Raw genomic sequence first — 18,246 nt, 5'->3', positions numbered from 1 at the left:
CCTTTACTTTCTGTCTTCCAGTTCTGTCAAACTTTTCATGCGCTGTCAGTGAGCTACTTAAATATTTAGCTTGTCATTTTAAGAATTCAAAGGTTAGAAGTTCTATGTTTCTTCACCTGGCGATACAGAGAAAATATGCCAATCTTGTACACGCTAGTCCGGTGCAGTACATGGCCTCAGAGCTCTTTGCCAAGCAGTGGAGAGTTTGAGGGGAGATAACAAGATGTCTATACTGTCAGCCTAGCATGCAGGGTTGAATCAGACTTCTTCCCTGGATCATTAAATATTCATGTTTTGATAGGCATGTTTGTGTGCGAAACAACAGTTGCTTATCGACTTGATGACCTTTAACAGTCAAATTGAAAAAGAATGCTATAATGCTTTTTTCAAAAGGGTGTGCTAAGCTTGGCTTCGGATTTGTGTCTCATATAATTGACTTTATGGTTTTACAGCACCTGTGCTTGCACTGCATAACTAGGCAGAGGCCATCTTTGGTCAGTGATTTGCTGAGAAACAGCATGTTAATGGTCAATTGATTAGGGCTTAATGGGAGTATTGATTGAGGTGATCCAGAATATACATTTTTCATCTGATGTTCTGAGCTCAAACTGAACGGCCTGCGTGTCTCTGCAGGTCAAGTGTTAAATGTACATCATTAGTTGTTCATCTTTTTTCTACTTTCAGCTCTTCACTCAACTGCTAACAAAAGGAAGATCAGGGAGGAAGAAAATCAACCTGAACAATCTCCTCTGTACTCATTTGGTTCCACAACTATCACCACAGTTTTGTATGCTACTCCTCAGTAAGAGCAATCTGCATTCTAACTCTCAATCCTATCACCATGCAGTTTAGAAAGGCTAAATCATTGTTGATTGGAGGCTTTAGGTTGTTATCTTCCCAGTCCAATCAAGTCACCCAGAGAGACACATGCATTTCCTCCGCTCCTTTTAGTGTGCAATCGATACTTACTGTGCCCGCTCTGTTCATTCTGCACTTTCTAACTCACTGTGTCAGGCAGCCTAGCACACTCTCCACTCACCAGAGCCACCTGGCCTATTGTCCTCAGACGATGTGGACAACTGCAGCATTGAAAGTGTGAGTGGATTTATTCAGATCACACACCACGTCAATATCCCATCAATACCCTAATGACGGTATAGATCATTTTATATTGCACTGTGTGATAAATAAGGCATATTAATGCTATTTTGATTTTGCATGCATTTTATTTTGATTTTGCATGCATTTTGCAACACTCAACTGTATACAGAGAGAGAGAGAGACAGAGAGAGAGAGAGAAATTGAGAGAGAGTGTGTCAGAGAAAGTGAGAGAAGCGTCAGACAGAGGACCATCTAAAGACAATCAGCATGTCTTTGGTAAAGGATGAGAGTGCCCGGGAGCCAGAGAGATTCATCACTCATCAGACGCTGTTAGGGAAATTTAAGAGCTTAATTTTGTCGTTCCAGGCGGTTGATACAGCCAGTGATTCAACATTGTTATACTAGAGACTGATAGTGTGCAGATGGGCAGCAATTCCTCAAGGAGAAGGATGGTCTCCCCCGCTGGAGTTAATGATGTCATGCTGGTAGTTGATCAGTTTCTTTTTCACCAACCCGGGTTGAATTGTCTATGCACAATAGATTCAAACGCTTTAAAGCAAAAAAAACAAAAAGTTAATTTGGGAAAGCATTGCGTAAAGCTGACATCTGTGACATCTACTGTGTAGAGATGACCTGTTTTATATTTACAGGGTCAAACTTACATGTATGCTAAACTTTCCTGTATGGCCTCAGTCTGCCCTCAGGGCCTGGCTTTGTAATAACAGCAACCACAATTTTACTACAGCTGAAAGATGAACTGAGGGGACAATGTGACTCCAGTTTCCAGCAGAAAAGAAAAAGATCAGTAGTATAAATCCAGTGTGACATTGCCCAGGGCTTAAAATATGAATGAGGTTTATCTTCATATTGCTGTTCTACTTGTACCTGGATCTCCATTTTAATAGGCTAATTACTGGGCAGCTGGCTCAGTCAGAGGCCTGAGTCTGAGCGGGCTGCAGCCTCTGCCAGTAGACGGCGGACGGCTGGCTGTGCAGTGTGCTTTCCAGGGACGTCAGTGGAATCCCTCTATAATCCTCCGGTCCCCTGCTGGGAGCCTGTTGTTGGAGAGGCAACACGCAGCACATATGACACCGTTGATAAGAGGGGCTCCATACGATTCAGTCAAATTAAAAAAGGATCACTTTGGGTTATTAGCTAACTGTTAGTCAGAATGCTATCACTCTCAATGCGATACTCATTCTAAGATCGTTTTGCCGCTGAATGCCTCTGGCTGTCTGTGGGTTTTTTTTTTTTTTATGAACCAAGTACAGTATTTTGTGAAGTGGAGAGGATAGACAGTGCTTAGATTTAATAATTTATGCTCTTCATCCCAGTCTGGATGAAGTGTGTGTCATTCAGAGGTGCGAATGGAGTCAGATCTCATGGGGATTGCAGTTGGATTTCTGCTGCTAGACCAAGAGAAAGAACAGGCTTTCCACATGGTCTGCTTGCTGTGAGGTTGATTCAGGCAGCACAAAGTTGAGCACTGCTTCCACGGATTAAGATACATATGTTCGAGTTGTACGAAAAACAAATTAAGCACCACTGTGCGGCAATCAAGTGAACATCTGTGCCCTTTATATTAGATAATCGTGCAGTATCTGAAAGACATTGCCCATCGATGACCTTTTGTGTTGCTTTATTTGAATATGTTACGCTATTATGTTAGCAGTGGGATCAGGTAAGCTGTACAATGGAAATGGTCTGGGAGTGCTGTGCTAATTGCTCTGTGGTTAGATAAGCATCTTGGAAAACCTCCAGACATCTGAATTACGAGCTCACTCAGTTTTAACTACCTACGCAGTGCTGAAACTTTGAACACATGGAGGACCTGGGAAATACTGCTTTATGACTTATATATATATATATATGACTATATGTGCTATAGTCTTCTGCTTACTGCATACCACACACACACACATAGACACATACAAACACATAGTGGGTGGTGGAATATGACTTTAACCTGGCAAGCAGCAGCATCCATCTCTCTGGAACAAGAAGAATGAGGCCCATCAAGATTAGAGCGATGAGTTTAATTCACTGGTGGGCTTGTGGACGGGGATATAACATGTTTGATATTCCCAATAATAAGAGCTAACTGCTATAAACCTTTTATTCTGAACTGCCAGGAGGGATGGAGGGAGCTGCTGGCTCTATAGCTCATATACAGTACAGAAGGTAGTGCACAGTTCATCCTGTCCTCGCTATCAAGAGAGAGGAGTGTTGATAACACAGTTTCAATGGAGTCCCCGCACAGAGAGTGCATAAGTAATGGTAAATGCTGGGTATAGGAATAATGCCATTGAATGCCATTAATTTTCCCTCTGCAAATGTTGGACCTAACCCTGGAGGCACAGTCTCCTCCAGTTTGCTCTGACGGTGCAGGGTATCCATCTTGTGCTCTCTAATATGCCTCCAGGGTTTACAAAAACACTGTGTCACAGCAACAGAGAGGGATTTTTGTGCATGTGTATCGTCGCAGGGCACAGATAGATACACCCGTATCAGGAGAATAAAAATGCCTTGTGTGTTCAGAGGAGGCTCAGCAGAGTCTGATTGATTTGGCTGTAACAGTGACAACAGGCCTCCCCTGTGTTCCACTCCGCATAATTCTTTGATTAATACCGTGCGTCCCAAAATCGCTCCACTGCAACATGAAATCGAATTAAATCACCTGGATACAATCTGTAATTGATTGGAAATGTCAAAGAAGAGGGGAAATATCATTAATAACTTGAGGGAAAATCATTCATTTTGATTCAGATTTGTTAAAAAATGTGGATGAGGTGATTTCTTTTTATGTTGTGTTTATTTGGCGCATAATGTATTTTATCATACTAGTTGATACTACCAGGGACGTCACATGTAAACTATCAATACTGCATCACATCTATCTTCTTGCAGTCCCTATTTCATGTCGATAGATGCCTATGTCACCACTCCCCACAGGCCAAGCAATTCCGATGTATGTTGCATTGTTGTTGGTTGTTGTGTACAAAATCAGCGCCACAGATCACTAAACCATTAAATGGAAGCACTGTACGCGTCTATCCGCTTCACAGTGTATGACTTTGTTTCAAATCAATACTGTAAATTATTGAAGGCGTGGGATGGGAATATGCCAAATGATATTCATTGAAGGGAATCATGTTCCCCTGGGCTGTCAATAAAGCAGCGCATGTTCTCTCACACTACCTCTTGGCAAGCCCATGACAGATAAGAAATTCCTACTTTGTCAAATTGTATTTTTCAATGAATAACAATTACAAACTTGCATAATTCCTATCACGCCTCTGTGTATTGCTTCAATGATTGATCTTCTTAAATTTGTCTACTCCATACCCATCCCTTTTCCTGTAACAGATAATACATCAGGGGCCTAAAGGTATGACTTTTGGTCCTATTTCAAGCTCCAAGAATAGGTAGTATTTTTTTAAAGGTTATTTTTATGGCAATTCTGCTTCACTAAAGCACAGTGGAGAGTGACAGGCAAGACCAGCCAGAGAGCGGGATGACATGGGAGGAACATCATGAGCCAGATCCTCATCCAAAATGCCATAATGTGTATGAAAAGTTCAATTCCAAAACAAGTTATCCAACATTCAAAAATAAAACTGGCACCTTCTGTTACAAAATGATTGTGCTGCATGAATTTACAACTCATTGTGAAATACTGTTGAAGTTATTTGGCTTCTGCTTACAAAATGCTAACACTTGTGGGAATTAAGTTATCCTTTTTATGAAATATTGACTAATTTCAGGAAGCAATTATTTTTCAAAAATGGATATATAGCGTTTTGGAATGCACACGGTAGAAGATGCCCGTTGAGCCGCCCGCATGTCGCCCCAGCCCTCTGTTTGCCTGTGTTTACATTCGTTTAAGGAAAAACGAATGTAAACACAGGCGCTCCGCAGGGCTGGGGCCGGGCTAACCCGCATGCACCTATAGAGGTGATAGTAAGTTCTTGGTTTCACTTATCTTCTACAACCACCTTATCTTAGCCATGATGATATGAAGAATTAATTTCCAAAATGATATATGTCCATTTTGGGCAAAGGAATCATCACCTAAATGTTATGATTCTAAATTATATGATTTTTCTATTTTAGTTGATACAGTCTGTAAAAGTTAAACATTTTGTCAACCAAGGATATAAGACTACACCAGGTGATTTCACTGATTAGTTTCTCCTCCCTGGTTTAATCAGTGAAACAACCTGTTGTGGTCTTTCGTTGGAATGAAAACCTGCATGTTCTCGGCCCTCCATGGTTTGACACTCCTTGTATTGGCAAATCATTGAGAAAGAGAAAAGAAAAAGAAGGGGAAGCAAAGAGAGAGATGGGGGAGAGATCCTATTTGAGTTGACTGCTAGAAGGCCAAGAACGGTAAGCCTGACCTTTAACCCCCTCCTCCCTGCAGAAGATCATGATTGTGGAATCATCAACATCCGTCACAGGCAGTGCAGGTTGTAAGCAGAGCGGATCGCCTCCCTCAGAGCAGCTTCAGGCTTTAATGGGCTGGTATGAGTTCCCCTCAAGCTCTGTTGACCCACCCTGTCGCACCCATGCTTTTCCCAACAGAATATTATGCAAGGTAAATAAGCGCAATGCAATTCATTCTGAGCCGTGAAGGTCCAACAGTTCCCTCACTGATGTGTGACAGCCATTATTATACTAGCTGTCAGTACTACACACGTAAGTGAGCAGCTGATGCCTTATGACTAGTAGTGCCATGATAGAGCCATCAATATCCACATCCTTGGCCTCATTCAGTCCGTCACACCTTGTTCCGCCACGTGTGTGTATGCTAGTGAGATGGAGGTTTAGGAGTAGACTGATGGGGTGTGAGATCTTGAGGCCTTTCTGCTGGACGGACCCCCGCCCCCCCTCCCCCAGCGTCCCATCTCCTCTTTATCAGAACATCATCTCCTCACATCGTTTGGCGTCAGACCTCTGCTACCCAAGAACAAACACACATGTATGCACACACGCATGTGTAGTGCACACACACACACACACACACACACACACACACACACAGAAGATCGCATGACAGTCTGTATTATGGTCTTTTCTTGTTCATGATTAGATAGTGAAAATAGAAAGAGCAGTCAAAAGAAGGCTGTTTCCTGGTTTTTAACAAGCCACAGAAAATTTTAGACTTGACAAAGAGACTTGTCGATGTGTAAAAAAAAAAAGAAAAAAGAACTTCTAATTTGTATAGACTTGAGGGGATTACTTCTCAGTGCATTATGGCTTCAAGTGATGGCAAGCAATAATGTGTGCTAATGACAGGAGAATATAAGCTATTGTCCCTTTTTTCTTCATTTTCTTTTATAAAATCCTCATCCTCCTTGTAGCTGAACTCCATTCTGTAATCATCGCCTCCTGCTGCGGGCTTGGCCATCGAGAGGCACTTACCACGTGCTACCATACACATTATTTACTCGAGCGTTTTTTTTTTTTTCTCCTCACTCTCCTCCCTCCATCTTGCTCCTCTCTTCTCCCTTTGTCCCCTTCCATGTGCAGAAGGAGATAATTTCTTGGCTTTTCTCTCCGCCCATCTTGAGTAAATCCTGGTTGACAGTTTAATGGCCTGAAGAAGTGGGTGTACAGTCTATAGCGAGAGATATCTGTACCCAGTTGACCGACACATGGGCAGCCAAATAGGGATGAAAGGAAGACGGGATGTGTCTCAAATGTGAGAGGTGTGTCACTCTCTCCTGCTCCCCTGCAGCCAAGTTCACTCCAGGACACAGGACAGAATAGAGGGTTGAACAGTTTTCCCTTTCCATGTAGCCAAGTGTCTCTGTGTCATAGTTTGTGAAGGGTCGCTCACCTACTTATGAGGAATATCACTCTCATTAAAGCTCTATTTGTATCATGAAATGTGACCAAAACCCCAGCTGAATCCTTCTTCACTGCGTTCAGGGCCCATTTCTTCCAATAACATTCAAATTCTATTGATTCTATACAATGAAGCCCTCAACCATGAATAACATTAACATAGAAATCCAAATGTGATTTCACAGCACTAACCCACCAGGGTTTCAGACAGGATTTGCATAGTTTAAGTTTCTCGCTTGGCGTCTCAGTGACAGCTTTGGCCCAACGTATGCATCTCATCTCAATTATGCTGCATATGCATCACCGCCAGATAAAGGGTGTATACTGCATTAAATCACGGAGATGACTGTGGTTTGATGATGATGCCGTTCTAATATCAGGAGATTACAGTCCAGATCCAACTCTGTCATCCATATTTGAGCCATACTTTGCTGTTGTGCATGTGTGGCCATGTGTGTGTTCTTGTATATGTGCTCATATTTGTGTGAGTCTGCAACACTTTTAAAAGAAAACCATTATACTTAAAATATGCAGTGTAAGTGTTTTTTTGTTTTGGGGTGGGGGGGGGCAGCTTTAGAGCAAATCTGTGATTAATTTAGAGGGACGTCCTCTTCAGTGAGCGCCATTGGAGGCCCATATTGTTTACATAAAGAAAATCCCTTTGAAGTTTATTAGCTTTTTAACTAGCTACATTTCTTTGATCCCTTATGGGAGAGAGTTTGTGTAATTGAAAGGGCAAAGTACCATAGCTCCGCTCCTCACTGCTGTTGTTTATGAAGCACTGCCTTGTTCTTGAGTCTTAACAATCATTAGAAGGGATTCGTTTCCCCTTCAACTGTTTTTTAAAAGCAGAGGTCCTCTTGTGAGGTCTGTAAGGTCCCGGGACATTTCTGCATTTTTTGCGACATCCCCCCTCTGGTCAAAATGTCTAGGCAAGTCCACTGCGTTGTTTAGTTTGTATGTTCTTTTCTAAACACCTTGTGGATTGTGGGGCGGGGAAAAACGAAAAACGCAGAAAAATAGGATGACATTTCGTTGCTACAACTTGAAAGCGTTTTCGTGTTTAAATCATATAACTGATCATTTTGATTTTGATTGATTTTGATTACCTTGGACAGCCGACATCGATGGATTCCCTGCTGTTTACCGTGGGAGTGACTAGGGGGCCTCCTGTGACGTGCAGATCCATAGTGCTTTGTGTTGGTTGTTACATACAAGCACTAACTTGCAACTATTTAGCTACCGTAATCTCTTTATGTTCATTGTAATATTCAGCCCTGCTGATATTTTGATGGTTACAGCTGATTTAACTTTATTTAAGACTAACAGCCACCATACAGCAACTAATTTTTGTGAGGACTGTAGGTGCACTAACCCCAATGTGTTCCCAATACGTATGGGAGAGAGGGTAACACCAAACTTCATTCACAAATCTGTCAGTGTGATGTTGCCTTGCTTAGTGGCAATTGTCTGCATCTGATAGAACATGATTTAAGAATTTATATACCCACTTATATACCCAATATTTTTAGGGTCTTCTGGTAAATGTGGCATACAAATGAAAATGATTCACCAAGCAGCATATTGTTTTATTAAAGCCTAAAAATGTATAACTGGTTAACATTACTCACTACCACCAACCATGGTGTATTTTGGTGGAAGAGGATTGCGAGGATAAGAGGTGAACCAATTCTAAAAGTTGAGATTTTGTTGAAATAAGGGCTGCTTGGTGTATTGGATGTATGCTGAATTGAAGAGTGGATCCTAAGAATTTGATAAAATGTCTTTGGCAACTTTGCTGAAGCTCTTGCACCGTTGCTCTCACAAAAACTGTCATGATTTGATGTCAATTAATTTATATTACTGGTCACGCTAAACAAACACGAACACATCAAATAAGCAAGACAATTTCAGTCCACTAATTTCAGTATTGCTACTGCTAATTTCAGTATTGCTACTGCTGCTGAAGTACTGCTTCATAGCCAGGGTTTGCACTTTGCAGCTGGGTGAACCTCGGCTCAACTCTGCTCCCAGTCAGGTGCAAAATACTATGGGTTTGCATTTCGCATGTCGCAGTAGGCCCCCTAGTCGCTCCCGTTACTGCTTGTCTTGACACACTTCAGCATTTCCTGATGCCAAGTGGGAGATATCAGAACCCCCATATATCCTACTTTTAATTACCACTGGGAGGTTGACGTGAACAGTTTTTCCCAGTCGGCAGTTCGGAAATCCGATATGACATGAATGCAGCATTAACGTGGGTCGAGAGGCAGACAGAGAGACCCAGGATTGGTCCATCAGGACAACAAGGTGCACCTGCGCTCAGTTGACCTCTCTTTATTTCTGGCTGTGTTTCAGTCGAGGCTGGTAGAGGAACCGTTAAACTGAAGCTGTACCAGAGACGCAACACAACTGGGCTGGCCTGAAAGGGCTGTCTATTATTCTATTTCTAGTCTCTTGGACTTATCCCGAAAGGGGAATCTTGAACTGTTTTAGAGACAGTTGGACTTAATCTCAGCAGGGGAACATTGAACTCAATACTGGTGGTGCATGATTTATGTTGGCTTTTTGATGTATAATTTGGTGCCGAATAAATCCACAGTCTGAACCAGAATTGACAGTCTCCATTTTCCTTCCATTAAGAGACTGTGAAGTGTTGCACACCTAATTGGAGACAAAGCTGGATGACAGAACATGGTGATTGTAATGATCCTTCATTAGCCTTATCACTCAGTCCACTCGAAGGAGCTTCATTGTGAAACGGGGATCAGTTTGATAAGGGACAGTGTGCACACACACACCAGACAAACACACAGACATGCATGCACATGTCTCTTTAGATTATCTGCTACTGTACCCAATAACAGAACACAACACAGACATCTTATTTCCTATCAGTTTACAGTAACTATTTTTAAATTTTTTGTGACTAATTTGCCCAGGGAAATCTTAACAAAGCAGGACTGGAGGGCACTGAGGTGCATATCTTAACATGTTATGTATGAAACTTGATTATGTGTTGTTCACTCAAACTAATTGTTTGAGTGAACAATTATGTCATGGTGGGTATGTAAAGGTATATGATGTTTGAAGATTAGCAACAACAGTTGGCTGATGTCCAAATATGGAGCAATGTGACTCCAGCACTGTTTGGTCTTATCTTAATGTCAGACAGGACATTCTTACCCCATCTCACCCCCCTGCTGATTTCCCACAGTAAAGTCATTAGATTCAATTTGGTTTCGTAAATGATGCACCAGTACCGTGGCTCCCATTCAAGGCAGCCTGGGTTTTAATTACCGTTAATTACAATTTGCATAAAGCTTTTTAGCAAACGGCTCCTGAAGCGCCTGTAATAATTATACATGTAAATGAATGGTAAGCTGATAAAGGCCTGAGTGTGTGACTGCTCAAAAAGGGCCTGCTTTTAAAAAGCCATCAGATAAGTGAAAGTCAAACTGAAAAGGGCAAACGAATGTGCTTTGGTTCTGGCAGTGGAATGCATCAGTAAAAGAATGTCTGGTTTGCTGAAAAAAATTCACTGCTTGAAATATTCGCTCAAATGTTGTTTACATATTTGCAAAGGAAGGGAAGGGGTTGTGTTGTAATTAGGTTTTGTCATATCATATCTCATGCAACCATATATGCATATTGTTTATGAGCAATCTTAGGAAGATAGCCATGACATTAGGCTTTCCAAACATTGCAAAATTTTGTCATACTCCTCGCTCCTTGCTGCTTGAGCTGGTGATGTTGCAGATGTGGCTTTAATGTTCGATCTGACATTACCTTGACCTCTATACCACAATGCTCCATACTGCCCTGTTGATTTGATGCCCTCAAAGTTTACCTTTCAAGGCTTCCCATACCAAGCCACTGTTCCACTATTTCGCCTTCAGTTGCCTGCTCTCTCCCATCCAAGGCTAAAGTGGTAATGGGTATTTCATGACATAATACTGCTCCCTCAAAATAAGCATTCAATGTGGTTATTGACATACTGTGCAGGTTTTTTGTTGCCAAGTAACCATTGCTCAAAATCAACTACGTGGAATTAACTTGCATCAATTTCATGAAATAGCTTGAGATGGGAAAGGTGTATATCACAACATGATATGAGAGAACACCATTTGTATAAATATTTCTAGAACATTCAAATTATGCTAAATCCGTTTTTCTTTCATGTCTAATGGCATGTTAGCCAGTTGAGTGCTGCATTCAAAGGCATGATGAAAGAAGAAAGGACCATGAAGAAATTGGAGGGTTTTTGATTTGAACCAGCAAGCTACAAACACAGAGGTAAACAGATCAAACTACAATTTGTTTAAATGCTCACTCAAGGGTCCCGGTATGCTGTATGAAGACTTCAAATTAATTAAAAAAAACATCATACATAGCAACAATTTAGTTGTGAACAGACCCATAGACAAACCTGTAAATGTTCATAGACAATGCATGATTGTTAGATATTATTCATCTATGGCAGCTGACCGAGAGGAAAGATTTAATCTGACTAAACGAATGAGGGGGGTGAGCTGATTATGGCTCAGCTGCAATAATCAACAGCTGCCTCTATTTTGCTGGGTTTGTCTATCACTGCAGTGCAAACTGCATTTTCCAGTGAATGCCAACCACATTAATGTGAGTCTATGGTATTTTGTCAGGAAATTTACAGCAAACTACTGTAAATTGCTGTAAATTAATATACAATACCTCCACTTTTTTACCCTTCTTTATTTTATTTTTTTTTGTATTTTGTTAGCGTAATTTCTCCTACAGTAAATTTACACATGAGAGCAATAGGATTCAGTGGCACAGTATCATCTTCAGTGACGCAGTAGTTAGTCACTAGGATCTTAATGATTTTAAACGTGTCAGTCCAAGGCTGGGAACCAAGGACCTTCAGGTCATTGGTATGCTGTAGTGGCCATTAGGCTAGATGTTAATCTTAGATGTAGAGGGATTCTATTTATTTGTGGCCATTCTCTTGTAACATACAACTCAACAATTATCATTTGCATGTTTTTAGGGGTACGGATGTTTTAGAAATGCCAAGTGCACAACCAGTTATGCTGCAGGGCTGTAACTAAAGACTTAACGTACAGATTACAGCAAACCTTTTTTTTAGTCAAAGATTATCTATAACAGTTTGCATAATGTGAGCTTGTCTGACTAGCTGATATACATGGATCCCTTGACCTTATTTGTTTATGTCTAAAAGTAATTTTACTAAGTTCAAGTAATCATTCCTATTACTAAAAGGCCATGTAATGGTTTTGAGGCGGCTGAGAATTATGCATTTACAGGATGAAGGGTAAACAAGCACAGATCCTGTACAGACCCACGGCGCATGTGTTCAATTCAACTCAATGCACTGAAGCATTACGACACGGTTATCGGTTAAATAATTCCTCTAACGTCACTTAGATACCACAGGTAATAACATTACCTAACATTAAAGCTCATATGGCGATGGAAGACATGGATGTATGTAAATTAGCGGCAGAGAGTGGGGCTCAGTGTGGGAGCAATGCTCGGCTAGCGCAACACGTTTATCGGTTAAATGACCTATTCCACCAACGTCACAGACCACAGGTAATAACGTTACCTACCGTTAAGGTTTGCAGAACAGCAGAAGATGTGGATGTCTGTAAATTGACGATGAAGAGTTTGGCTCAGTGTGTGAGATCCAATATGGCATTATCAGTCTGGGACTCAATGTGACATTTAGCCCAGAGGCGAGAGGCCATCTCTCAGTCAAAGACGCCCTCTAGAGCCATCTCACAAAGCGATATCTCACTAAGCATTACCTGACTGACTGACTGACTGACTGACCTGAATTTGCCTCCTGGATTAAAAGAAAAAGGATATTGACAGATTTACCAGTCAAAAGTATGTATGATGTTTGGAGCCACGTGGTATCATCTGAAAATTGATCTGTTAAATGTTGTTGTAAAACAAACAAACTGTATTTCAAACATTTAACATATTTAATATCGTAGACATATCTAACATGCATTACATTTTAAAAACAAGGACTGACTGACAAGTGCAACAGACGGTCAGAATACTAAAAAGCAGACAGTGGAGTTCCCTCAAGCAGACTCTGATAGGTAAATTTATGCCACTCATCAATTACTCAATGATACGCTAAACACACTAATTAATCCTGTGTAAATATTGATTTTGTGTAAATATTGATTTGAATATGTTGAGAAAATAATGAGGACATCTACTGTATAGACAGAATATTTCTTTTGAGCCTTATTGACTGATGCACCTTATTCTCTCCCATTACAAACCCTTTAACTCTACATTACAGGGCTCTTCAATCATGTTTCAACTTTTCATAAGCAAACACATCCAAATTGTTATCTTTTTTCACACTGTGTCTAGACTCTCTCACCTCTTCTATTCATCACCTCCTCATTTGGCAACTGGCACCATTAGGCTCCATATAGTAAATTGGAAGCAGACCTGAGATGTCTCCATCACTAGCCAATCAACACCGCTAATAGGAGATAGCCTACACTAATGTTTTCATTGGCCATGTGTCTATGCCAAACGCTGTAGTTAAAAGGTGACACTAAATAAATTGGGCTCCACTGAGATAACCATCTCTGAAAACTGAAATCACATTTGATGGCAGTCATTAGCTTGGCTCGTTGGACAAATACATCATGCTGTCACAATTTTGGCCCACAGAATCTATTAAATGCCATTAGCGAGCAGCATTTGAAGGCAGGGCAATTTACCCATACGCTACACAGGTTTCTGTGTTGGTATTTCCAAAATGGCTGCTTTGACATGGATTGTGAACTACGAGCCCTGTGTATTTTTGGCTGCTTGCCACACACTGACTGAAGTTATGATTTCCATTTGACACATGCTTTGGTCTATGAACTTTTACACTATAGAAGTGAACATAAGATTATGCAGTGTGTACACTAGAAATGCATTCTAATATTCCATTTCAAATGGATGCACCCACTCAGAAAATGGGTATTCTTAAAATAACAAGGGAAAACATGCTGCCCTTAATTGTTTTGTTATTCTGAAACACAAGAGAAGATTACTGAGGCACTTTGGACACAGTGCCACCAGGTTAGCTAAGCACATGTCAGTGAAAGGGCATTTAAAGAGCTTCTCAATTTTTTGAATGTTAACAGCAATGTTTGACATTCATAGCATCCTCAGAAAGTCTCCCTCTACATCATTCCCTTATCTTCACCCTTTAGGTTTGTACTTGAGACTACATCTCTGACATGGCTGATAAACAAGACAGCTCTGACAGGGAGGGACCTCTGTGGGGCTGACATCACCCTGCGCCCCTCTTTGGCCCCTTGTCCCATGTCACTTTGTGATGCCATGGTGACAGCCACTGTCTGGGGAGGAGCCTGCGACCTTTGCTTAACTAATGGATCCTTCATCATCCCCCATGCCACTAGCATGAGCCCCGTGTTTATTGCTCTTTATTTTAAATTAAATCCACAGCAGTGCCCATCCATCATGGTCGCCCATGACCTTTACTGGAGGTGATGACTTGGCCCTGGAGAAGACACAGCATGCAGGTTTAAAGCAGTCTACCACACCAGGAGAGACAGTCTCTATGGGTTATGACTGGTGTCCCCCAAGACACTTCATACCTAAAACTTACCTACCCTAAAACCTACGCAGGACATGAATATTTCTGAAAATATTATGGCTATGATCAAACAAGGTTGTTAAAATTCAATGGAAGGTCTTCCTAAAGATAAGGCGGCATTGTTGTAGCGGATGCTGGTTAGCTTGCCTTATAGCCCACAAGGGAGGTCCCCAGGATCAGTGGATATATTGTTGAGGGTCCTACTGAGGTTGGTCCTTGCAGTGTGGATGTCAACTTCAACAGTATGTTTTTCCCTTGAGCAATGCCCTAAATAGGTGGAGATGCTGATCATTGCTGTACTTGGGTTTCCTTGCTGAATAAGTGCCACAGGACTCCGGGGAGATTATTCTCTGTATCTCCCATGGCTCTACCGTGATAAAACAACATAGGCGAGGAGGGAAGAGTTCCCCAGTGAGTTTTCCAGGGATGATAGGATCTGCCCTCTAGGCTTTTTCTGTAAAATGGAGAGGCTTGAAGCGACCGCCTCCTTACTCCTCTTGCTGCACCTCCCCTCGTAATTTTCTACTATCCATCAGCACCTCTAATACTTTGTCTTGCTGTATATATATATATAGTGATCTATAGATCAGCTCAGGCAAGTGAGTTTTGTTCCCTTGAATCAGCGGGAGGACTAATGAATGTCTGACAGGGTGATGTAATTGGCTGTAATTGTGAGCTTTCTATTTCAGAGAGTACATGCAACAGGCATCACATTATGTTGTTTGACTTTCTATTTCATCTTTTTAAGAGTAATCACTTTTTTTCTGCCAGAGTTGCATCCATGGATTGGCATTCATTTCCATTTCAGCAAATTGTTAGAATTGGGATCTCATGATATTTTTTCTATTGAAAGGACTTTCATTTTCATCCTTTCCGCATGCACATTGTAAAAGCTCAGCATTGTCAAAAATTGTGGAACAGAGTGCTTTTCTATGGTACTTTTTGTGTAAATGGGATCTGAAAGAAAATGGGGAAATTATATTACCTAGTTTGAGTGGTTTAATGTTAGACTAGAGCTTATAATTACACCTGGTTGGTGCAGAGATTCATCCATAAAGCCCACTTTAGAGTGCTTTTGGGGTAGTGGCGGGTCGTTATCTATGTAATTGGAATAAGTACAATGGAAAGCAAGATAATGATTGACAGAAGGCTGTGCATTTATCCCAGTCATCAACTTGGGTGTGGTGAATTGAATTTTGTGTTATAAATCAAATCCCCCCAGTCTCTCTACTATGTTTAAACTGGGTGCTGGTCTAGCCAGCCACTGTTCGGTGATTTAAAATAAATGTGAAACAAATGGGAACTGCCTGCTTAGCCTTCTTATGAATTAGCAGCTCGGACATAAAGAGAGGTGTTGCTGCTTTAAGGTTTAGCTGAGACTGCAGAGCAATTGGTGGAAGAAGAGATTTTAACATCTTCTGACGTGGAACTGTTGTTCTCTCTTGTGTGTGCAGTGGATTGCTGTGTGATAGTTACGGAGGTTCACTGGACCAAGACTGTTTTAGAAAGGAGCTGCCAGGCTTTCCTCAGAGTCTGGAACCTTCTGTCAGTCACACGGAGAACAATAGCAGAACAATACGCCAACAAATCACAATCACCTGTCACCTGCACCGTCAGGAACTAAAGTTATCACACTGCTTTCCAAAGCCAATCCAGTTTGACTGTAGACCAGCTGCCACAAACAATATAGCCATCCTCTACTGATGGAACATTGACATTTGACTGTATGATGGTAGCTCAGAAACAGTTCCTCCCCCTCAAAATTCATTGACTTTACAAAATTTTGCAAAGCTTAATAATACATAAATGCATTTTTGTTTGATATTAAAAATTCCAACATAAGATGAAATTGCAGGACTAAAACTCCTCATGAATTGCAATGATAAACTGTGGAAATCAGTAATTGTAAGACTTAGAGAATTTAAAATTTCTCAAACTTAAGATGCTTTATGCATACACAGAATAAGTATGTAGCATATAGCATATATGATATATTAAACATAGTACAGTATATATGTTACGGTAAATGTGGGAATTTACCATTTGACATCTCTGACTGACTGAAGTGTTTCTATTTTCTTGTCAGAGAGAATAGTCAAGTTTCTCTGTGAAGATGTCCCTCTTGTTCATGTTTATCCACGGAGGGTTTTGATAACTTTAGGTAGAAAAGCTGGCGAACTTTACCTTACAGTGTTGTATTGTTACATGAGCCTCACAGATGTCGGTTTACTACAGAAGCAAATCCAAAGAGGTAAATTGGCCATGAGGTACATTGTACCCAAAACAAAACATAGTGATAGTGACTGTGAGCCTCACGCTACTGTCACTAGTATTTTCCACTCACATTAACCAGGAAATTACCATGTTTACATTTTCCGCCCCGCTGGTACATGTGCACATGTACCAGCAAATGTCTACATTTGCCATTTTCCCATATTTACCTCAACATGCCTAAGGTATATATTAATGAAACCCTTTGAGAGTAGTTGATGTCTGTGTGTTTTTATGTGGTTGTGTGAGTTCTGTATGTGGTTTTGGCTCCGTGTTCAGCTGTCTCTCTGAATTGTCTCTGAATCTCTTCTAACAGCTTTTTCACGTAGTATTCTGCAAGTATTCAATGGATATTTTTCCATTACATTTTGTAGCTTTTACTACTAATTTGCTATTCATTTTAAGAGCATGCTCAAAATTGCTTTATGTTTACAAGCCCATAGATCACTGTCTCCAAGGTCAGACTTATTGTTGAAAATTGAACCTAATGAATATGTGAAACAGAGTAAAAAGCTTCTGTCGTATATGTCTATTAGTAGCCCCAAAGTTAATGAGGAATACAAGGCTTAAATTCATTATTTAAATGGACAGATATCTCCTTTGACCCAGCTCTTGGATAACATAAAGCACATTCAGAAATTAGATCCACTGCAGAGGATCTGTGTTGAGTGCATATAAAACCTCTACTGATTCTGGCTTTATACTGACTATTTTCAGATTTTCAATTGCATTAGACATATGAGCTTTTCCAAATAGCAGTTGTGGTTTCAATCTTTACATGTAGGACTAAAAGTCATAAGAGAGTTTATCGACAGAAAAATGCAAGCCATTGATATCTCACAGATAAAAGCTTACTTAAATGTCCTGACTCAAAAAGGTCCATCATAAAAACACTGATTAGCATTTTTTCCACTGTTGCAAGCTTGGATACAATGTCTTTCATGTATTTGACATGCGCTAAGGTTTGCTGTTAAAGAACAATATTCCCTTTGACTTCATATATTCCTGATATTAATATGAGTCCTTCAGTATCTTCTCAGTATCTGTTGTCATTGTTAATGCATTGCTAAAGAGACATCAGAGCAGGTCTGATAAGCCAGCCATTGCCACAAAGATCCCCAAAGCCTGGAGATAGGGCTGTCACCCTCTCCTTTGGTGTAATCTCCCCCACAGCAGAGCTGGCATGTCTGTGTGGATGAAATGGAGCGATAGCTGTCCACTCTTATCAGACAGGATTTGCTCTGCTGGGAGGGATTTGTGCTCTATTGGGAAATGGAGGCAGCGCAGTGGTGCTGACCATAACTCTTCGTATGGTATGTGCTGGTGACCCTATTGCTCAGACAGTACAGTACAAGCACAGGTACGCACACACACACACACAC

Source organism: Centroberyx gerrardi, chromosome 17 (assembly GCF_048128805.1).
Source record: "Centroberyx gerrardi isolate f3 chromosome 17, fCenGer3.hap1.cur.20231027, whole genome shotgun sequence".
Classification (NCBI taxonomy): Eukaryota; Metazoa; Chordata; class Actinopteri; order Beryciformes; family Berycidae; genus Centroberyx; species Centroberyx gerrardi.
The sequence above is the reverse complement of the archived record's forward strand: the minus strand, read 5'-3'. Positions refer to the sequence as shown.